The sequence below is a fragment of the Mytilus californianus genome, unplaced genomic scaffold (genome assembly GCF_021869535.1).
Source record: "Mytilus californianus isolate M0D057914Y unplaced genomic scaffold, xbMytCali1.0.p SCAF_6, whole genome shotgun sequence".
NCBI classification, from domain to species: domain Eukaryota; kingdom Metazoa; phylum Mollusca; class Bivalvia; order Mytilida; family Mytilidae; genus Mytilus; species Mytilus californianus.
This window is the reverse complement of record NW_026262712.1, coordinates 38,298,955-38,324,340: the sequence shown is the minus strand read 5'-3', so window position 1 is coordinate 38,324,340 and position 25,386 is coordinate 38,298,955. Positions and strand designations below refer to the sequence as shown.

Below are 25,386 nucleotides of genomic sequence, written 5' to 3'. Positions count from 1 at the left end.
ATTATTTTCCGGTACATTTTTAGGCTTTTGTCAAACACTATCCAGACATGCAAATTCTGAATTTCTGCCCTCATTTAGCAAATGACTAATGGAGTCACTAGAGAATTCCCTTGAATGGCAAATCAAGTAGAAAAGAGATGTCCTCAACTTACGACGTTCAGATAATGAAGAAAAATAAAGAAATATTCATATTTTGAGTATACGTTTAATACTAATCATTCAAAAAGGAAAACTACTAATAAGACTTTTCCCACTACATCTAAAACGACTGTAGATTAAGAGCTCATGTGATCTCAAAAGTTCTCCTTTGTTGTTGATGCCAGATCTCGGTTAATCATGGGTAACGTTTTTTTTTTTATGTTGTTTGTTTCAGGGAAAAAAATATGGAATTAAGGACATGGTGTTTCAATAGAATAGAGAACAATAGCGGTCTAATTATCTTAGATACAACGTAGATACAAGTATCTTGTCTTATGGAGGAAAAAATCCTAATTGAGCAAATTTTATGAAACTGACATTATCAAGATGCTTTATTTCTTGGTTAACAACATATTTGTTACGTTTGCAGGACGTGTATTTTAACAAACAATCGGCATTCCCATGGGAACAAACTGTGCCCCTCTTACAGACTTGTTTCTTTATTCATACAGGAACTTCATTCAGAAAAGAAGTTAGCAGTATCCTTTAACTTTACTCTCCGCTATATAGATGATGTTCTCTTACTAAATAATTCAAAATTTGGTGACTATGTTGAACGAATCTATTCCATCAAACTTGATATTAAGGAAACAACAGACACAGTTAAATTGCATCATATTTTGACTTACATCTTGAAGTTGACAATGACGATCTGTTGAAAACAAAACTTTACGACAAAAGAGAAGATTTCAGCTTCCAAAATATGAACTTTTCATTTCTATGTAGTAACATTCCAGCAACGCCTGTATACGGAGTATATATCTCCTAGTTAAAACGATATTCCAGGGCTTGTATTTACTATCATGATTTCCTTGATAGAGGATTGCTGTCACATCGAAGCTATTAAACCAAGAGTTCCAAGTGGTGAAGTTAAAGTCATTCCTTCGTTAGTTTTACGGAGCCATCACCATTTGGTTGACCGTTATTGAATATTCGTTTCACAGATGATAACGGATATGTTCTTAATATTGTATTACAATCCCGTACCCTTTTCCCGAATGTGACTTACCGAATTAGATTTATTACCGGATTTGTAATAACATGAACAACACGACGGGTGCCACATGTGGAGCAGGATATGATTACCCTTCCGGAGCACCTGAGATCAACGCCACTCTTGTGTGAGGTTCGTGTTGCTCAGTCTTTAGTGGTCTATGTTCTATGTTTTGTGTACTATTGTTTGTCTATTGGTCTTTTTTATTTGTAGCCATGGCGTTGTCTGTTTATTGTTTATTTTCAACATATAAGTTTCAATGTCCCTCTGGTATCTTTCGCCACTCTTTTAAGCTAATATCATTTAAATCAAACAAATAAAGAAATACGACAAGAAAATACATAACCTGGACCACAGCCCCTACCCCCCCCCCCCCCTAAGGACAGACTAATGACTAATGAAGAATTGATAGGGTTTAATAAAGAGTGCCCCATATACACAATGTAATATCCCATTAGAAAACAAAACTGTAAGAAGTAGATGGAAACTGCTCGATTCATCAGATTTTTACTGAGTACAAATAACAGCTAACAAAGAGAAAAAAGGCATAATGTACCAATTTTAGAGTAACCGCAGTCGAAATATATGAATTAATGATCTATCTTTCTGAATATTACTGAGTACACTTTCAACAGAGTTACAATGGTTTTTTTTTTATACGCGGATCGATTACTAGCTTGACATATCGATATATATATATAGTTGTCTATTGTGGAAGAATGCATGTAACCTTCTAGTATTAGTATTGTTATGCTAGTGTAACTATCTTGATTATTTATCTTGACCTTATTTGTTTTGTGTGGCCTTATAGTTGTTTATAAAATAATGTTATAAATGTGCAGTTTAGAAATCACTGGACCTTTCATAGATACTGATGGAACCATTAGAACTTTCTGCTTGATTTACATAATGATTCAATAATTATCATAATCAACGATGTGTAACTTTAACTTCTCTCGCATTCTAGAAGTTTCAGTTCGATACTTTTCTAGGAGTTTCTTTTCTACAGTATGCTAGAGGTTTAGGTGACAGTTATTTATACGGAAATCGAATTTTGACAGATGAGAAATTAATATACTCAGAAGTTCTTTGTATTTGTGTGATTGACACTTTTACATACGTTAACTACATCATACGAGATTATGAATTTACGGGACATATTAGATTGCAGTTAAGAGAATAATTCCGGATTACGAAAAGGACAAATGATCGGACTTATATTTCAACAGTTAATTTCTTGTAAGCATTGTAAACATTTTATATGTGTATAATTTATATTATCCTGATAGGTTAATTTAATTGTTTGCAAAGAATACATTGTTGAAGGCCGTACTTTGACCTATAATGGTTTACTTTTTACAAATTTTGACTTGGATGGAGAGTTGTCTCATTGGCACTCATACCACATCTTCTTTTATCTATCTATTGGCTTGTTTCATTGCACGTAATGATCACCCTCGATACAAAATTAGCAAAACAAGAATTAAAAATAAACATTGTTGAACAGATAAAATTCAACTTCAACAATTTTAAAACAAAAGAATAACACAATCGTATTGAATAGATATATTCATTTTATTATGATATAAGGATAAATACACAAAACGTCTAACCTAAACTTAATGATAACACAAAATAACAAAGGATCAGTGTTTAGCAAACAAAAATGTATGTATTGAACTGCTGCCGTATTCGTGTTATTGGAAAGATTATTTAATTATTCAAATGCATTGATATCATTTAGAAATAATGAGTGATTTTGTTATTCAAACAAAACAATATCAGATAATTCCCTCTGTTCAGAGTGTTGAAATGAAGTTACTCCTAACAGCTTTTCTATATTTATTTACGTTCTAATAAGTGGAGTTTGACTCTAATTAAACGAAGATTGTGCGCATATATCTCTTCAAAATTCAGTTTGGGTAAAGCGTCTATACTTGGTTATAGTATATATTGACATGAATAAGTTAACTCGAATTAACATTTAATTTCAAAGTTTGACAGTACAAGTAACGCAACTTATGTTTGTCCCAATTTATTTCTTTTTTATTAGTTAAACAAGACATTACATAAATAATTATCAGATAATCCATTCTTACTATCGTGCCAATTCATCGTTTACTATCTTTGTTTATTTTGGTTTAGGTTCAACCAATGAATACAATTATAAAATTGAACACTCTTTTGTTTAGATTTCAAAGGTTAAATTCAGTATTCGTGTTGGAAAATAAAAACATATGTGTTGTGCTTGTTCTAAAAATCTAGAATTTTAGATTGCATATTGTATTCTTTTACCAAACGATGGATTTTGGCCAAGAACTTTTATCAGAAATGGTTTTGAATAGTTTACACATACATAACACGAATGACATTAATGAATAAAATTATAATGGCCCTCCAGAGAAGTTGAGATACAGATAAGTATTAAAACTATTTGTTCATTTTAAATCATTGTTATAAAAGATAAAGATAAATGGAAATCACAATCATCCAAAATGAACGCTTGTTTTGTTAATTTAAACTCTAAAATCTAGCATCGCTAAAGGGGAAATAGATGTTATCTTGAAAAGTTATATTACAGAGCACCAAAGTAAAAAAAACTTGGCCGTGAATGACCAAAAAATCTTTATAACGTTTTATTTCCATTATATTCATGAAACATTATAACACTCCGAAAGAAAATCTATACTTGATGATTTGCTCCTTATAATGATATAGAATTCATGATCAGATTGAAAGTCCTGAACATTCATTTCATCATCTAAACTTGGAACCCCTCAATGTGCTGTACCCCTTCGCACGAAATTTCAAACCTCTGATACAAACTACAATGTCCGTCCCCTTTGGAAATAACAAACACTTTACAACTGACATATATGGAACAATACCAGGCGCATTGAATTTAGCTTTTTGATGTCAGGACTTGAGTGGCCGGTGCAGTAAGGATCATGTTATTTGTCAGTAACATATACCGTGTTTGTTTTTGTTCATGTTGCTCTAAGGGTAAAAGCCCTGAAAAAAATATAGTCGAATTATAATTTGCAGATCTGAAAACATGGTATATTTATGTTATAGGTATCTTGTTGTGTCATAGATAATGCATATTTAAGGATTTTGTGGCGTTGTTCAAAGCCTAAAACCCTTAAAAGCATAGAGATGGAAAAATTGGACCTGAATAATCTAAGTTGACTGCAGTTTTTTATGTTTATATAGGTGTTTAGATTGTCTGTCCAACATCGAATTCTAAATTAGAGGTTGCGGAAATAAATTTAAAGAGATTTTCAAATCATACTTTGGTTGGCTGACCCATTATTTGATTGCCAATTAATAATACTGTATATAAAAGACTAAAAAACTAATAATGTAGAGTACAAACGTAAAATAAGGATGGATTGAATCGACTTAAAACCTTATAAATTTGTGTTTTCTCTAAATTATGAAACATTCCATCTTGTCGACTGATATGATCGATAATTTGCCACAGTGATACTTGTGCTTAACAAGTTGAACAAACTAACAAAGTAACACTTTTTTTGATAGACGAGTGACTGAGAAAAGTACAAAAAATACATATTTGCCATTTTAATGATAAAGTCATCAAACAGTACATTAATTTAATTGTCATGACGAATAAGTACGTCCATATGTGAAAAATTTCCCTTTGACTTTGTTAATAAACGTACAAATAGTTTACCAAAAATCAGCAGCCTTTACCGATACATTGCCTTGTACGAATTGATTGCACACGATCAGTTAAATACTGCAATGCAACAATAATTTCCAATTTATCGGTAACAAAATGACAATAATAGTGAAATTTGTTTTATAGAGAGGCAAAAGATACCAAAAACACATTCAAACTCATACGTCGTAAATGTAATATATTAAATGGGTCAACCCAGATAAATACAGCTGTATTTGATTCTATAACATTTTAAAAAAACATTTCGAACACGGTAGGTAATTTATTTCCATTTAACCAATTAATCTTAACATCACATTGATGGCTTCCGTGTCTTTTTACTCTATTTCCGGAACAAAAATTTAACATGAAATTGTTTACGTTAATAGAAGTGCAAGGCCTCCAATCTACACATACATACACTTTTGATCGGTATGATTTTATGAATTCCTACTTTAATTGAGACTTTTATCATTTATTCAATTGTATAACATTCGAAAATGTAAACATAAGCTGTATGGTCGTCCTCTACATGCGCTCTGGTTTTCTCTAAAATTTTGAACTTGCATCTCTGATAAAGCCAAAATTTTAACAACAATCTAACATTAATCACTCATAATCTGCAAGCAAAATACGTTTTCCGTTCATGTACTACCATGTACGACTATTTTTCGATATCTGCAAAGTATTTCTTAGACTGGTTCCCCGTCCTTTAGCTGTTTAGCTCTGACTGGTATCTAGGGTGTCTACCCGTCTGTTGTAGGGGAAAGAACCAGTCTAAATATTTATAAGACATTTATAAGCATGAAAGTATATCTTTTGCCAACACAGGAATATGATAGTACTATTATTACAGTAAAACTATTCTGTTGATAGTCAAAATATACAGTGTGAAGAGTCTATTACACTGGTATTTTTACCTTATGATCTGCATTTCTACATTTTAGCTTATGATTTACAACAGTTAACATACTTGTTTCATACACTGATAGCCTATATATACCCCCACATATCTGTTCAGAATCCCCGGTACACTCTTTATTACAGTCATTATTCGATATATATCTGTCATCAACATCTTCTGGTCCGTACAGATAAGTGTCATCACCACAAAAACATGAATTTACATTCTAGAAAATATTTTCGAATAAGCAGTGTGGTCGTTAAAATTTTTTTCATCTTTTGACATTTTTATTTGACATTATTTCACAACGGTTTTTATGAATTCCAATGGAAGATAAGTTTAAACATTAAAACCTGTCATAACCGAATATTGCATAAACTGAACAAAAAAACCTGTCTAAACCATACCTATTCTTAAGTCCATGCATATCAAAATTCATGTGTTGTGAATCTGAGTAAACGAAAAATCTGCCAAAAGCGAGCATAATCTTAAGTCCCGAAGTGGTTTGGTAAACACAGGTTTCAGTGTAAATGCATTACACTTTCTATTTGATGTTAATGTGCCTGCTGCAAAAAATAATATCGTTTTTCTATGGCGTTCCCAAAAAGAAGCATTCATCATACTAAATTATATATCATGTGCTACATGTAACAAATACTATGGATGTGTGGTGTCGACGACAATTGTATTGTATGATTTTTAAACTGTCATTATTTCAAATCGTAAAACATAATGATGACTGGTCTTAACATTGCTAAATGCCATAGCTCAAACATGAAAATAAAGAAAGTATGTTTCTTTTCTATATCTTCTTTTAACTTTCGAAAGTTAAGTAGGAATGCCTAATGTTATTCCGTTTTGAATTTTCCTCGGATTTCGGTATTTTTGTATAACAACCAGGTCGATGTCAAGTTTCTTCCTACAAGAAACTTTACTGCTGGTGGATTATTCCCCGAGGGCATCATTAACTTGGTAGCTTAATGCATGATGAATACAAATAATACAAAGAACAAACTGGCAAGGACGTCGCCCGGATTACCCAGGTCATCTTCTGCTACACGGAACAATGTAGCATTTGATTTGTGTGATCCATGGATTGTTTTGTTAACACATCGTTGTCAATATGATGGAATTTTATACAACTGTCATACAGGTGAGAGGTTTAGCTAGCTATTAAATCAGGTTTAATCCACAATTTTCTTCAAAATAAAATGCCTGTACCAAATCTGGAATATGACAGTTGTTATCCATTCATTTGATATGTTTGAGATTTGATTTTACCATTTGATTAGGGCTTTATCATATGGGGCCGAATTATTTTACGCAATTTCGTGATTTGAAAATATCGCGGAAATAAATCGTCAAAGAATGTTAAATTTTAATCTTCTCTAATGCCAATACATCGACAAAACTTGAAAACAAGTATATACGAACAATGGTCGTTTACAGTATGAGCGAAAAGAGTTGTTAACTTCAATGCGGCAGTAGCCTAACGACACAGATATTTGTAGGTCGTTGTAGTGACCTCTTCTTGTGTCGAGTCAAAACATTAAAGGTGTATAAATGATTAACACTACAATAAAAAAAAAATGTTATCAATATCAAATGTTTGTTGAGAATTCGTTGAATGATTCAATATCAGCTGAAAGGACATTTTTGGTAGTAAAAAAAAATGCAGTATACTATAGAAACTGCATAAGGATAATAATATTGATTGATATGGCACTTTCCTCAATTGTTACCAGTACTAATTTGCTACTATTGACCATTCTTACTATGAGTTACTATGTAATATCTTCTAAAATAACATTGGAATTTCATTTCTATCAGAGATCGTTCATTAGATCAAATGTAGTAGTCCAAACAAAAACGGTGACTACATTTGAAAACTGTGTCACCCGTTTTTTTTTTCCTGCAAGTTGAAAAAAAAAAGTGTTTTGGTAAAATCACACTTAGATATTAAAGACCAATTTATACATCTTGCAGTTGCACAATTTGTTTAACTTGATGAAATTTGCATTTCAGAAGATATTTTTGAATTCTTTTTAGTAATTACCAATTTTCTACTTATTATTGTCAATATTGTGTTAATAAAGTTTGCTGTTTAAACAATTCGAAAACATCCATCTTAAGGACTATATCTTCCTCATAGTGAGCTCTGATTTTCTGTAATGATTTTGCTATATTTTTTGCTATATTTTTGTTTATCAGTTCCTTTTTTTAATATGTATGTATTTTCAAATGTTTTGGCCTCGAGCATCACTGAAGATGTCCAAATGCGCATCTGGTTCAGTAAAATAGGTATTGTTAATGATATTATTGTTAGAAACTATAACAAGAGTGCACACGCCAAAATGTCTTGCTGTTTTACTGACCAATTATTTATTGCTTAAAGTCTTAAATATAAAGGCTTTACTACAAGTCTCACATAAACTTAGCAATTTTAAAGATCCATGACAATTAAGTCAATGTCAGATAAAACCTGTCACACAGATATGTACACCTTATAATTATTCCATACACCACATATAGTTGACCCATTCCTTATGATAATTGAACAAGAGTGCACACGCCGAAATGTCTCGCCTGCATTACTGACTATTGATTTTATGTTGAAAGTCTTAAAGATAAAGGTTTAACTAAAACATCACAGAAACTCAGGTCAGATAATTGCTGTCAGACAGGCATATATACCTTACAATAGTTTATACACAAAATATAATTGACCTATTGCTTATGATCATTGAAAAAAAAAACCAAAAAAAAAAAAAAAAAACTGGCCAATGAACCATGAACATGATGTCAAGGTCAGATAATACCTACTAGACAGACATATACACATTAAAACCATTATTTACACCAAATATAGTGTAACTATTGCTTAATCTACTTGAAACACAGCCAAAACACAAAAACACAAAAACTTAACATTAGACAATGAACCATGAAACTGAGGTAAAGGTCAGGTTAACATATGATTGACGGAAACTTCGTAACATAAGGTATGTGCATACAAGATATGAATCATTCAAATATTCTACCTTCTGAAATAATAAGCTTGATACAAATAGTTTACAACGCCGCAGTCGGTTGTTATACCTATGTCTCGCTTACTGAGACTTTCGTTGCAGGCGAAATTGACACCAACATAGTTCGTCATAAAAAAACTAATCTAAGCATGGTGACTAACGATCAGTATGACCAGTTTTGATTGTAACTTGTCTAATAGCTTAAGTTCTTATTTTGACATGCTTTTCAATTTTAGGAATACACCATTCGTTCATACGCTCATTGTTATCCATGTTTAATTCTGCAATTGAAAGCATGAATACCTATTTCGTCTAAAGTTTAGATAAAGTGGCAGTTATTTCATGTCAAGACTAAATATTCTCTCAGCTTGTGCTGGAACTTGAACACACCTTTAATTGCATATAATATGTGTTTTATTAGTTTTGTATCAGTTCTCCTCGTTGGGTTGTATTTAACATCCTCATAATTTCTAATGTTTATTTACAACATTACCTCTTTACCGGAATACTTGTATCCCTGATCTTTACAGTAGAGCAGACACCTGTTGTTTTCTGGGTGATTTTTCTTATTTATCTGATGTTAGTGTGGTAACAGTCTGTTCGGTAAATCAACAAAATATCCAACATAATCATGGCTGTCTGATTAAATAAAAAAAAAAAAATAAAGTTATGACATGCCTTATTCAAATGAGAAAACCTTATCTATAATCATAAAATGGCTTTAACCGTTTTCTTTTCGTGAAATATTTCGACAATCGCTGTTTATTCTGGATGTTAAGCGAGCTGTTTGTAAGTTCTTGGATCTGATTACATGTGAAGTAACTTTATAACTACTTATTCTAATTTGATAAGGTCTTTGCTGAGCATTTTGTCCAAGAATATGGTATATAATTTCAAGAATCATAGCATGCTTTCTGAAGTATACCATAGTATAAAATAGATAAAACAAAAACTTGTACTGGACACTGTAAAGAAATATTTACGAAATGTAACATATGAACCTTTGCAAATTTTCGGAGCATCTTAAATCAGCCTCGGTTTCTGGTTGGGTTTGTGTTGCTCAGTCTTTAGTTTCTGGTTGGGTTTGTGTTGCTCAGTCTTTAGTTTCTGGTTGGGTTTGTGTTGCTCAGTCTTTAGTTTTCTATGTTAGGATTGTATACTGTTGTTTGTCTTTTCATCTTTATGTTTTTTAACAAGGCCTTGTCAGTATATTTTCAGCTAATGCGTTTAAATGACTTAAAATCACTAGACAATCGATGGAATAACTGAGATAGACAGTATGTCACGTAGTAGTCCGTACTAGTCTTGTTTTGGAAATACGTTGTTCAATATTTTAATTCTATTTGTCATTTGAAGATAGGATTAGAATAACCACCAACCATTATTTTTCAAGAGAAACTTTATATTTGCAGTAGGCTGACGATATCTTTTAAACGATTTGCAAGTATTGAAAGTCCTAGCTGTTATATGTAACCCTTTGTGTTGATGCAATGTAATGCCATCCTAAAGCTCGCTCTATTCATTTGTCATTAGAACATATTCTAGCAAATTGTACAAAGTCTGAAATGTTAACGACAAAGAATGCGGTTAGAGTAACGTTGCGGTTTTAACAAGGGAAGAAAGATTTAGCAATATTTAAACGTCTGTTTTGCCGAAATTTATATTTTCAGTTTTTGTCATTTAGTAGTTAAGAGTTTTCTTGTAAAATAGGCAATATTGACTGTTGTTATTAGTTTTAATTAGAAGATGTTCTTTTCAATAATACATTCAACATGTTAATTAAACTACAATAAATGGGGAATGTGACCATGGGACACATATGATACCCCTGCTTTGATATAACGTTATAAAGGGACATAAAGAATGGTAAAAGTGACTCCACCAAAATTCAATCTTCATCTGTGTTTTGTGATATTAACCATTGTGTGTAAGATTCATAACATTTGCTTAAGGCAAACTTACATTGTAGAACGGAAATGAAAAAAAATCAGCAATTTTTTCCATTTTTAAAGTGCATAACTATAGATAGGTACAAGTGATACCACCCAAATCCAAACTTGTTCTGTATTTTGTGGTAATAAGCATTGTGTATACGTTTCATAGCATTTGAATGAGACAAAATAAAGTTTGAGAACGGAAACCAAAATTGGACGTAGAGATGAACGGACGAACGTACAGACGGACAAGGATAAAACTTAATGGACCCTCCACTTCGATGGGGGCATAAAGACCAACCGTAAGTTCTTAAGCGAGGTATCAGTTATTATTGTTTAATATGCCAATTAATCTGTCAAATTATTTTATCTTCCTTCTGGAAGGTTTTTCCATGTTTGAAAATGAATAATTATATAGTAAAAAGAATCTGCACTACTAGGTGCGTAGCTACTATAGTTTGAAGTTAAAATAAATGGACGATATTATTCTCATCATAATAATGATCAATCATATTATCAATCAAGAGCTTTAAATCTTTGATAAAACCTGCAGGAACAGTGATTTGTATATAGTTTATGACAAAAAAAGACAATTTATTACATGGTATTACAATATATGAGTTCAAGACCTAATTTTTCAAACAGCAAGCCATTCGCATTAGTTAAAATCATACGAAACGATTTTAATTTTGTTATAATTTTATCGACATTGTTGAACCAATGCATGCATATATACTAAACCTCGTCCTGTATGAACGCTGTTGGTTTGTTTTTATATTTCTTACATTTACTGCGAATCGATAACGTATTATTGACAAATAATTTTTCATTCAGTAATTGGTAATCGCAAGATAATTACCTATCGAGTATGTTGCTGAAGTTTACCGGATTGTGACATTGATAAACAATCAACATAGAGCATGTGAAGCACAGGGACAATACGTGAATTGATAAAGCATTGATATTTTTTCTAATATTTTCCATACGTTCCAATTAGTTATCTAAACAGTTGTTGAATGAATTGGTGTATTTTGATTTGTTCTTTAAGAATCCATTATTACTATTTAACTTTCAGCGCACGTTTTGTTTTTTGTTTTACATTTTTTTCATAACGGTCAACGCCCCCTCCTCCAATCCCTCGCACAATGTCTCGTAGTTAAGGAAAACAACCATTCAATAGTAGTAAATTTTTGAAGATTTTGATAATATAAAGGATATTATTTTACAAGAAAGTTTACATACACTTGTCCTATAGTACAACTAAGCCACTGATGACTTATCTAACATTTTCATCTTTTTATTTGAATTTAAAGTTTCATCTGACTTCAACGAAGTTTAATTTGAACAAAATCTTCGGGAATTGCAAAACATCCGACAGGATGGAAACCGGCTACATCAAAAGGGTAAGTGTTACCTGTTATGCATTCATCACCCATCCACACTCAGTCAAAATGTAACAATCAAGAATAAGTCGCAACCGATATAAATCCAGATATGACGACTAAACTAGTGTCTATAATATGACTGCGAGAGTAAAAATCAATGAATTATAATAGCGATTTTTCAATTAAACCCTATTCTAGCTGTAATGAAATGATTGAATTTTTATCGGCTAGTGGTAATCAGTCCCTGTTCCTGACGTCTATAGTTAAATGACTACGCTTCACATATAACGGAAAATATGTAAAACTCACGAAAGATATTAATTGTTATGAACCTATGTCCAATAATCAAAGCTCTAAAGGTACTTGCAAGAGTTACACGTTGAAAGTATGCATTTACAACTTTCAGGTTTAATGTATGTATGAGAAAAAAAAACATAATGTTTGATATTTGGCTATAAAGAACAAAACAAAGATATTATGTCCTCCCTATATCAATACCACGTGATTTTAAACACACATCAATATTTGCAAATATGTACTTGATCATCTAAATAACTGTAAAAAGCTGCCAGCTCGAAAGCTTCTTATTTAACATGTCAACAAGATTGCACACTCTGACATATCTAGACTGCTTAACTTATAACGATTGAATGTATGTTTAACGTCTATATGATCGCGGTCTTAATACCTTGATTACCTAATTATTACATTATCAATTATCCTTGAAAAAGTTGGTCATATAAATCTTTTTAAACGGACACATACAACTTGCAGTTCTTTTGTTCAATACACTAAATACTGTTGACCTATGAATTGCTTTATCTAAGAAACGACCATAATCATGAAACATGTGAAAAGTTAGCGCAGACCAATAAACCATGAAAGTGATGTCAATGTCAATTGGACGATAGCAGAAGGACATGAACATCTTTCCAATATTCTACACATGCAGACTTAAGTTATATAGAACTATAGTTCTAAGTAGCTGAAAACGGCCTTATCACGAAACCTTAACGATCACCGACGAACCTTGAAAAATATTGACAAATGAACCATGAAAATCAGAGAAAGTTCTTATATCCCTAACAGATAACCTTATCCAGCTGACATATGTCAGACTGAAACGTAAGACCATATAACATCATGAACATGCAAATGTCATTTTTATACACGAGATGTTTTATCCCAACCGTTGTATATCTGATCTGTATCTTCAATGAAATTTTCTTAATCCAGATTATGACATTTTTAATGAATGTGGACTCGCTCGGCGGCTGATGCGTCTATAGCAAAGGCAATGACACTGAAGACGTCAACGGTATCACTACTTAGGAGTTCATGTGATTCTGTTGGTTCATGTGTATTTCCTTGACTTGTATCTTTCGTGTTTTTATTAGAAAATCAAGCTATGACCAGTATATGAGATATTAACATCAAAAAACTACTTTTGCCTTTTTCTTGGAGTAAGTGTCCTTCAAATTTACAAATTTATAAAAAAAATATTACCTTTGTTGAATTGACATCAAACACAAACACCAACAAGCAAGCAATATGGATGTACATGGTTGTCTTTTCAACAACTGCGATGTTAGAAACAAAGTCCCTGTTAAAACTTTAAGACACTGTTGTCTCTATGGATATGACAACTATTTATGATATTTAATAGCAGAATAGTGATCTGTCAGGAAGTCATACAGAAAAATTGATAAATAATGCAGAATAATAAATATACCAAATGTACAGTACTTTAGAACAAATCAATCTATATATTTAGCGCGGCCTGTTTCATTGGACTTATATCTAAACGTTTAAAACTGAATGACTGAATGACTTCTTTATTCCTTTTTGGCAGTCACATTAAAAACACGCTATAATAATGTTATGTTCATTAAAATGTGAAAGGGACAATCAAAACTAAAATAACCATAAAAGAGTGATAGCGTTGAAACAGTAGATTTTTATACGCCCGTTTACGGGATGTATTATGGTTCACCGTTGTCCGTCCGTTGTCAACAAATATGACAGTAACTCAGTAAAAGGTTTCAATTTTCACGAAATCATGGTAAACTGGTTATATGTTTTGACGTAAGCTCCCTTTCGATTTTTATAAAATTTTAGATTTTACTTTTCTGAGTTATAGGATTTTATTTTTTATTTTCCAGTTTTCGGACCATAACTCAAAAAAATGTTAACCATATTTCATTAAACTTGAGTAATTTGTTTATAACTATTCATAAAAGCTCCCTTTTGATTTTAGAAATTTTAGATTATACATTTCCGAGTTATTGGTTTTTATTATTTTTCTAGTTTTCGGACAATAACTAAAAAATGCTTAAAGCAGTTTTTATGAAATTTTGGTGACTGGTTTATAACCATTAGAACAAGATCCCTTTTGGTTTTTTTTTTCTAACTTCTGATATTACATTGAAGAGTTAAGAAACTTTATTGAAAAAGCGACGGGCGTAACATGCGCTTACAGATCATTTATGATTATTAATATGAACCACTGATTGACAATGCAGACCTTTAGAATTGATTACATTTAGTCATATTTCATAGAATAAATAATTTTTTGAGGTCAATGAGGTTCTGGTGGATGACGAATGTTTTAAGGTAGTTTTTCGTACATATACATCTATAAACCAAGGAAATATGGGGTGTGATGAAAAATAAGACAAATATCGACCTAGGTCCAAAGCAACAGATTGAAAACAGTTACAGGGCAAGCTTGATTAGGCCCTGGCTTGAAAAATGTGAAACAACTCGGAAGAGAAAACAATGATTTTATAGATTTTTGTTCCTCATGCAAACAATAAAAACAAACGAACTCATATGTGACCCGCCATGACATTTACTAAAACGTCAGTGTTTGAAAGGCGCCGTTAAACATTAAAAATGTTATGTAAAATTTCGTATGGGGACACAAACGTTTATTTCTATACTGAATTTATTATGGATGCTTTTTGCCATTGCATAGGAAATTAATCAATTTAAAGCTTTGTACTGTGTACCATTTCGTTCAAAAGGCATTTTTATCGGTTAAAAGCTATTGTTACCGGTTAACCGCTATTTATATGTCGGTTAACCGCTATTTCTATCGATTAATTGCTTTTTATGTATCGGTTAACCGCAATTTCTATTGGTCAATCACTTTTGTAATTGTTAATCACTTCTTATTTATCAACTATGTACAAAACTATTTATTATTTGTAACGAGTAAGTGATTGATGGATGAAGTCTATCGCTTAACTTAATAAATCACCAATTTGGATTGCTTATTCCTCCCATATATCTATTTTTGTTCAATTATTCCCACTCTTGTTATAAAATCGTTTGACAAGCGCCCAAACGTTATCAAAACCCCTATCTTAAACTTGTTACATTTGTATTTATTTTTTATGGTAACTTGATGTTTCTTATCTGCCTTATTGCTTCACCTTTAATAAGTCCTAGGAATACATACTGTGAGTGACAGTTATTTCAATGCAAATGGAGAAAATTTGTTTCTTTAAAAAGTTTTTAAATGACAAGAATGCCATCTTTGTATATACATTGTATTTGACCTTTGTATTTACAATAATATCTATGAATAATTTGATATTTCATAGTTAAACTTCAGTAAAGGGTTGTAAGTATTTGCCAAATGAAAAAAAAAATCAGCTGATGTTCCATTATATATTATAAATCTATTGTCCCTGTTTATGCAATGATGTTTCGTCTTTATGTCGAAATGCAGAAACTATTTGATTCATTATTTGAAACATAAGTATGGCACATATTTCCGGTTAAAGGACAACCGCCAATTACCGTACCTATAACTTGTTTTTATATTTTCATATCAAATTCAAATACATTATTATCTATCATGAGTTTCGGTCAAAAGAGGTATTATTACGTTGACCGGTTGAGCATCGACTTTCAATGTCAGTTTAGGTTGCTTACCCAATTTTGTCAAAAAATAACGCAACCATAAACAATTGTCAAACACGATTGAGGTTTAGCTATCTATAAAACCAGGTAGAACCCAGTATTTTTTTTGGGAAAATGCTTGTACGAAGTTACAAATGTGACAATTGTTTTTCACTCGTTTTGTTGGTTGATAAGGTTTTAATTTATCATTGATATTACTGAAAGATGAAAGTATCTGTTATAAAGGTAGACTGATTTCTACATCTATGCAGACACAAAATATAAATCGGGCGACTGAAAACTATTTTGTGCGCTCAATATATATTTTTTTTAGGGCTCAGTATATATCTTGTGCGCTCAATATAATATATAGTGTGCAAAAATTAATATCTTGTATGATCGATATCAAAATATTGTTTTCTTAAATTAATATTTTGTGCACTTTAAATAAATGTAGTGTGCGCACAAATTCCTATGAAGTGTTTGTGGTAGTGCTGTCTATAATATATCCTGTTCAGAGAGATTGATCAGTCATAATAGATTTTATAAGGTTTTTTTTTACATGAGGTTAGATTACCCGAAAACTATCTCACTTCTCACAAATTATCATCAAATATGTACAGTTTTGTAAATTATATTCCGGAAGCTTGGTTTTAATCTTCGTCCAGAAACAATATGTTCCACATTAGATTTCGTTACATTCATCAAAATAGAAACATTTAACAGATTGCTGCCTTATGGAAAATATACATCATTGCTGAATCTAGTCTTCGAAAATGTCATATTGAATGAAAATCTTATTTTCTGCACGTAGATACTCAGTTTTATCATAACAGTTACAGATCAAGTTTGAGTTTCTTTTGAACGAAATTTTTTTACTGAATCAGTTGATCCGGTCTTATAAAAAGTATATCAAATTTAGTTTAAGTAACAGTAAATTGCTTTTTAGTTCAAAACATACAACAAGGATTGGGTTCGGTCAGCAGTTGTTAGTTATGTCCGTATTTTTAAATGAATATTCTGGTTCTTAAAAATGATAAGTTACATAACATTAGTATCAACATACTACGATATTGTAGGAAGTGTAACATAATAGTAAACACAGAACCATCTGAATATTAGTTTATAAAATGTCACAGTACCTTATTATATGACAGGCAGGACCCATGTTTGACAAAAAATGCCAGAGAAAGTACATGAACGAAAATCAACTGCTTGTATTATCTCCTTTAAGCTTAACAAAAGAATTATCAAGAAGCAAATGTACAGCTTCAATCATTTCATAACACCTCCAGTAAGTATATCAAGCATATTTACTTTTCTCATTAGAAAAGAAGGCTTTATATGAGTTGCAGCAAATAAACTTGCAATCGGATTTTTCAAACGACCATTTAATTAGATAAACTGTATGACAGTGTAGTTTAAAGAGTTGGAAAGCTCGAAATTCAACCAAAACATCGACATCAAACTCTTACAATAGTAAATTCAACTATATGTGTGATTACAAAAGTTAATGATCAGTTCTTTGACGTTAAATGTGAGTGTGTGTGTGTGTGTGGGGGGGGGGGTATGTGTGTGTGTGTGTGTGTGGTTTATATAACCAATGCAAAGATGGGACCTTCAAATATTCAGAAGAGGCCTTAATTTGAGATGTGGTTATGCTAAAAATAAATATGATCGGCTAATATTTGACTCTAGACGGAGCGCACGGATGTGAATGTAGACGAATCTATAATTTCTTTTGCTGACTGCTTTGTCGGCTGGTACGAACACAAACCGCTTTGGAAGTACTTGCTGTTTGTTTCTTATTTTATAAATAGGCGTATTGTGGACATTTTTTATTAAATGCTTAATTATTTTCAAAATGTGATATTCGAATATCTACACTATACATACATTTATTTAAAAAAAAAACAATCTTGAGATTTTTTATCATATTTTCACCGCTTACGTATGCATCATTAGTGGCCAGAAACTTTTCCCTGGAAGAAACCTAATCCCCCACTTGCATTAAAGTTGTGAATCGATGTATGGCTTATTGAATGTGAACAGAAGACCTGTAAAATGTTACCAAACTGCACTGAAATTGTCTTAGCTAAGCTCGGCATAACGTTTAAAAATACATGAAACAAGGATACCTTACTAATTTTGAAAAAAAAAAATCGTTGTTGTAACGAGAGGGTTAAGGACACAATAATATGGTTTTGAGGTGAAACATTCTGTTAGTTTTCAGATGAACAACAATTGCAAAGAGGGGTATATTCTAGCAAACAAAATATTTCTTTCCACACAGTTGGAAAATTGCACAAAAATTCAATCAAAATTGACAAACATTGTATATAATCCAGTAAGACATACAGTGTCTCTACTTCTAACAAGCAACAGTCACATGAACATTTATTATAAGATATCCTCAGTGGCGGATGTTTAAACATATATTATTTATTTCCGTCGATAAATTTTGAAATGATGAAGAAAATAAAGTTCCACTTTCCTCAGACAAAGTAAATCTAATACAAATAAGGATATATATGGTATGATTGCCAATAAGACAAATATTCATCAGAAACCAAAGACATTTGATGTGATCAACAATAGGCCACCAACATCACCGGCTTTGACAGAGGAGATTTCTTGTGAAAGACAGAAACGTCACATCCTTTATACAATGTTATAGTAATATAAATCTACATAGTTGAGCTTCAGCCATGTAAATACTGCCTAGCTTTAAAGTTTCAACCAATGATATATTAAAATCACCTACTGTTAAACAAGTTTGAAATCAGTCCTATCCAGTTTGGTTAACATATGTGTATAGGTTTGAAACAGGATATAAATGTGAAAAAAGAACAACAAATGTGTTTTAAACTGCAATATCGATGATTATGGAAAATGTCAATGTGGTTATCACTTCAATTCTGACAGTTTTCTTAGAGTTATATCTATATATATATGTATTAACTGAAACCCAAAGTTTTCACCTATTTCCTAATTCTAAAAATAAAATAAGGAGACGTGTTATGATTGCCAATGAAACAACTTTCCACCAGAGTTCAGATGAAGTATATATAAGCAATGATCCATACCGTATAGTCGGCTATTAAATATCACGACACGAAAAATGTTAATTAATTCAAACAAGAAAACCAACGGCCTAATGTATAACAAAATGAAAATAAAGATAAATCAAATATAATAGATATGAACAAATGGCAACCACTGAACTAATGGCTCCTGACTTGGGTCAGGCGCATATGGAATGTTGTAGATTTAACATGTTTGTAAGCGCTCAACCCTTCCCAACCTGAGACAGAAGAACACAAGGAAAAACTGCAAAATCAGTAGCAATTGGCTTGACTGAAAAAAAAACGGTACCAGGAACAAAAACAACTAAATTAATACAAAAACAATGGAAACAAATCACAGATAAAAAAGAGCACTCGCAGTTACTGAAGAAAGCTAGTCCAAAGTCAATTACAACTAATAGCTCAATCGTGTTCTCCCCGACTTGAGTATCAATTAGTACACATCCAACGGATTAAGTGTAAAGACGTCATACACAGTCAAAGATCAACGCATGACCTTGTGCAATGCCAACATATATGTTTTACGATATCGACAGGATGTAGGAGTACCTACAACCTGTCGAAAAACATTATTGCCCCCCCCCCCCACCCCCATTCATAGTTTCAGTAAGTATTTATTGAAAATTGTTCATAAGTTATATTATATTTTTCTTTACAGGGAAAAATGAAAGCTGATAATAGCATCAACCATATTCCATATTAATAAATTATTTATCATAAGCAAAACTGAATGCTATCCATCAGTTTTATTTAGTTTATTAGTTAGCTAATCTCCAGCGCAGAAATCATATTCGTTCCGCTCCATACTGCCTAACAATAGACTCATATTAAGTGAAGTATTGCAATGTACGTACCAAACGGATACAAACTATATGTCGCCAAATGTTTATTGGCAGTAGTGTCAGGCACACGTTTCATGTGTATCACTACTCCTGGAATTAAAAAAAACAAATGCAATCCTTCACTTAAATCTGTGAAACTTGTCAAAGATTTAAACTAGTATTTTGCCTTTATATAAAAATAGATAATAAATAAAAGCATGCCATAGGAAGACAATAAAGTACATGATATGTAATAATAATATAAAAGCTACCAAAATTAATTTGACAAACCATTTACTTAAGTGATTCCAGAACTAAATTATTCGAAATTCAAGTGGCATATATTATGCTGATGGGGAAAAAATGAAAGCTGATAATAACATCTTCCGTATTCATTCTTACAAAATAATTTATCATTAACAAAACTGAATGTTATCCGACAATTCAAAGGTATCAGCTTAATATCTTTTAGATTCATAAATTTACTTATCATTAACAGATGTTTAGGGTTATTAAAAGGCATCTAGGGGAAGGGAATGATTAACTATAAACAAAGTTTTAAATTTTCTTTAACATATTTCAGATCATAAAATGAAGAGAAAAAACAGTTTTCCAACTTTTCATCAAAATAAACAATTTCAATCAACAAATATTCATAAACTATTTTCTGCAGCACCTGCTTTGTTGTCGACAGCAGATTAACAAGTGCCCGATACGGGAGTTCCAAAATTGAAATTCCACGTGAGAGCCCACACACACACACACAAATATTTGATTGAATTAAAACAGATTATTGAAAATATAAAATTTTGATAATCTCTATTAATTGCAATTCTAATAGAAGAAGACCCTAAAATAATACTGAACGAATAACAATGAGATGAAGAACAACGATCAAGAGTTGTTGTTGTATTTTCTTAACTATGTTGAAGTCCTTTCTTTAATCACAAAGTGATTAAAAATTGTTATAGAGTTGTCTTTCTTTGTCTGCTGTTTATTGTAATTCACAAATACCAAGATTAAAATACTAGAGACTTTCTGCATTTTATACTCATTTGTGTAGAGGTTCCATCTACATCTATAAAGACACTTCACTTGCCCTAATATTCTCATGTAAAATAAATTTTTCCTCCATTTTCTATGAAGAAGTTTTTGACCACTTAATTTACTCTGTTTTCTCTTCTGTTCGGATATTGGACCCGCATTTAAGGGTGCAAAATGCCAGTATCTGCGCTGTAGCATTGAAGACCATATTATAATAACATTTTTGAATAAAGCCTGGTAACGTAGGATAGAACATTTTACATTTTCAATTAAACCCTTCCCTGTCAATTCTAAATCTGTCAAATCATTAGCTCCACAGTGAATAATAATAAAATTTGGAGGAGGTAACAAATTTCTTTTTGCATCCAGAAGGGAGTCCAAATCTTTAAACTGTAAACCAGGGTGCCCAATCCAGTATGCTGAGACTCCTTTGGACTCCAGTCCAAGGTTGGTCCTACCATATTTCTTTGCCTCTACATTGGCCCAATGAACAAGGGAACTTCCAACAATCCATAAAATCTTGGGACTTGTGAAAACTTGTAGCTTGCTAGGCTTTTGTAACTAGAAAAATTGCAACCTAATATAGCGAGAATAAGCATGCGATTCCCATCTGCCTAATTTCATAAGTACCTCCTCTGAGACCACCTGCCTGGCCAGTTCAGTGGCTCCCCCAATTCTAAAACTATGTGACCTAAAATGACCTTTACTGATATGAAGAAAATGCAAAGCCTTTTCCAGTATACTTCTGAATTGGTTTCTAGTTAATGGCATACCATTATAATGAATAAACAAATCGTTATTGTTACAGGTAGGTCGTACCTTAAAGTATTATTTAATGAGTCGTATCGGACAGTAGTTTCTTCTGTTCCCAGGTATCAATAAAGTAACGGACTTTCCCTTTTGGTCAGTTTTTGACCACCTTACTCTTAGCTCCAGGACTTTTTTCTTAACTAAAATATCAGCAATTGTTAAGTTGGAGCCATTTATAACAGACTTAGTTTTTGAAGTAGTGATTTCCCCTACCCTTAGCAAACCAAAGAAGGCAACTGAAAATACTGCTAAAAATAAAGCAGCTTCATATTTATTCTTACATACTTTATCTAAACAACGTATCATATCTGATAACAATTGCACTGTAATTGGTTTTCTAATGTCATTACGTTTCCCTCCTTGAATTCTTTTTATTCCTTCTAATGCCTTGCCAATTATAAAGAATTTTGTAGTATCCTGTATGCCTTGTATTTTATGATGATATGAAACTCCTGAAATATAAGATGATATGGTACCCCCAGAAATATTTTGTACTGACAAAAAAGCTATAAAATTTAGCAAATCATTGACTTGCACTGGCCAATGCTGTTTCAATTTGTAAGATGATCTAAAATTACAAAGTTTTGACAGAGCCAAATTGTATGATTTTTGTGTATTTTTGGACACACCTTGATTGACAATATAATTCGCCACCTGACTTAAATGTTCCAGATCTGAGTTGGAATTTTGGTTGGCCACTGGTCTGCTTTTGGAGCTGGGCTTCTGAACTTCCCCCACTGAGAAAGACAATCAGCAATTTGGTTTTGTTTTGAAGGGATATAAATTGTCTTAACTGACGTATTGTTTTTTAAATTCATTAAAACCATTTGTCTTACTAAAGTCATAACTCTACTTGATTTTCTAGTTTTGTATATTAATGATTTGAACAACCGCTTGATTATCAAAATGAAAAATAAATTTTGTTAACAAAATATGATTCCCAGGACATAAGTGCTGCTACAACAGAAAACAACTCTAGCAATGTCATATCTCTGGTGATTCCAGTTTCAACCCAATGTTTTGGCCATATGGCCTGGGCCCACTGATCAGTAAAATAGACCCCATACCCACCTTTGGACCCCCCCCTCCCCCTTTGCACTATCCGTGAACAACTCTAATTTTTCGTTTGAATCCAATACATTGTCGGTTATTACAGTGACACCATTGTATTGTTTTAAAAGTCTAACCAAACTTCTAAATCTGCTGTCATTTGCTAGTTTAATCGAATTTTGTAATATGATTTTCTTACCCCCTTGTTTAATTTATGAGTCTGCGGCAGAAGGTGCGGCCTGGAGCAACCACCTTGTAAGCAAAATGCAGGAGCCCAAGAAGAGATTGCTTGTCTTTAAGAGTTATTTTAGAACTGCCAAAGGTATCTCTGATTTTTTGTGAGAGTTTGACAAGTTTTTCATTTGGAAGCCGCATGATTAAATTTTGCGTATCAAATTCTATACCCCCCCAAAAAAAATGAGTAATGTAGTAGGCAAAGTAGTCTTGTCACTAGCAAAAGGAATACCTATTCTATCGCATACCTCTTGAAATATCTTCAAAGTATTGCCAACTTTTGATGTTTGGCTCAACTCGACAAAAAGAAAATCATCTAAAAAATGGTGGATATGATCATTTCCACTTTTTTGCTGTATTATCCAATGCAAAGCTTTTGCAAATTTCTCCCAAAGGGCACAACATATTGAGGCTTCCATTGGCAGCATTATATTAAGATATTCACCCTGAAATTAAATCCCCAACAAGTCAAAATCCTGCGGGGCAATTGGCAAAAAGCGAAAAGCCGCCTTTACATCACACTGACCTAAACAGGCAAATGTTTTGTGTCTAATAATCAAACATGCTGCTTCGTCCACTGAACTGTACTGCACTGAACAATGATCTTTATCAATAAAATCATTTATTGAATTATTCTCAGGATAGGATAAATGTTGAATAAGTCTAAAATCCCCATCCTTTTTTTGGCACTAGCCCCATTGGTGATACCTGTAGTGTGGGAAAAGGCGGGTATCTGAAAGGACCAGCAATGCGACCAAGTTTAACTTCCTTCATTATTTTTTCTTTAAAAATGTTGGGTAGCTGTATTGCACTTTTTAAATTGGAACTCTCCCTTGGTCCCCTAGAGCCAAAATAATTTAATGGAAAACCATATTTGAAACCAAATATAATTTCATGTGCTACATTGTTATGTGGGTGAAATTCTAAATAATTTTCCAAGACAGATAATTTAACAGGAGTATTTCCTAATGAATAGAAATTAATACTTTTTGTTACTTCTTCCTTGGGCCCTGTTATTACATTGAGCCTTTCTGTGTTTGCCACTGCATATTTCACATACATGTTTAAACCCACAACGAGGGAAGTAGGAACAGTCATTACCATTATTTTAGTATTTACATGACATATTTGCACTACCACTAGTTACCTGTGATTGCTGATGTGTTCTCGTGTAAGTGTTTGAAAGTGTAGCTGCATTTGAGTTATAATGATCACGATTTTGTTTATTTGTTCTATAACCCTGTGATTGCACTGACACATTGTTTTGTACTGTGGGAGATGTGATGTGTAATAGCCAATATTCACCGAGAATATTTTCCAAAGATAAATTTGGATTCTTTTCTATTTTTAGCCTAAATTGCTCGTCATAGTTGGCCCAGTCTTCTGACCTCGTTGTCGCTAATCTTATATCACGCATATATTTTAACAATTCCTGTGACCGAGTACTGTATTTCTCAATGTAAACACTCATAAAAACCATGAATGCTAAAGTCCATTCATTTATTGACAAATAAACACCCGACGATCTTTTTTTTAATGCAAATTTTCCCCCTTTTTAATTTCAAATCTCCCTCGTCAACCTCCTCCATTTCTTTTTGCGTTCTCAAAAGATGATGTAGCTTAATAAAGTTTCCCTCCCAAATCTTGTCCTTAATTTTAAAAGGCACGTGTTCCTCCACTGTGTCATGAATGCTAGCCTCTTGTGTCGGGGTGAAATCAATTGAACTATTTGCCATTTCAAAATTTGTGTATGACGGGTCGTGCCTAAAAGGGGGAATGCCCGTGCATCCTCCTTCGACTCATTACCTGATGATATTTCAGCATTTCCTTCTGGTCCTTGTGTCTCCACGTGAACCAACTCCTGTCTTTTCCTTTCCATTCGTTTGCGTCCAACTCCGTCATTCTTTTGAGTGACGTCTACGTTCCGTACTCCCTGTCCTTCTTTCCTGCTGGTCGTCTTCCTCTTCTTTCCAATGGCCCTTGATGGCGATCCCCTGGCATTTATTTTGTTTGGCATCATTTAGATTTTAAATAATTAAACTATTTTCTGCAGCACCTGGTTTGTTGTCGACAGCAAATTTACAAGTGCCCGATATGGGAATTCCAAAATTCAAATTCCACGTGAGAGCGCCATTTATGGTCAAGCCATATATGGCAATGAGCTAAAGGATGCAACACCCACACACATATTTGATTGAATTAAACCAGATTATTGAAAATATAAAATTTTGATAATCTATATTATTTCTAAAGTTGATGTAAATGAGAGTAATAATTGCATGCAAACAAAATTGAACACATACAGG

General features: G+C 32.4%; 1 long non-coding RNA gene across 1 annotated transcript in view; it reads right to left on the bottom strand.

Annotated features, from left to right (window-relative positions):
- Positions 1-8,524: 8,524 nt before the first annotated feature.
- Positions 8,525-25,386, bottom strand: part of LOC127705433 (uncharacterized) — a 231,272-nt gene continuing 214,410 nt past the window's right edge. The window contains exon 3 of the long non-coding RNA XR_007983878.1: positions 8,525-8,554. This is a non-coding gene — a long non-coding RNA (uncharacterized LOC127705433). The remainder of the gene's footprint in view (positions 8,555-25,386) is intronic.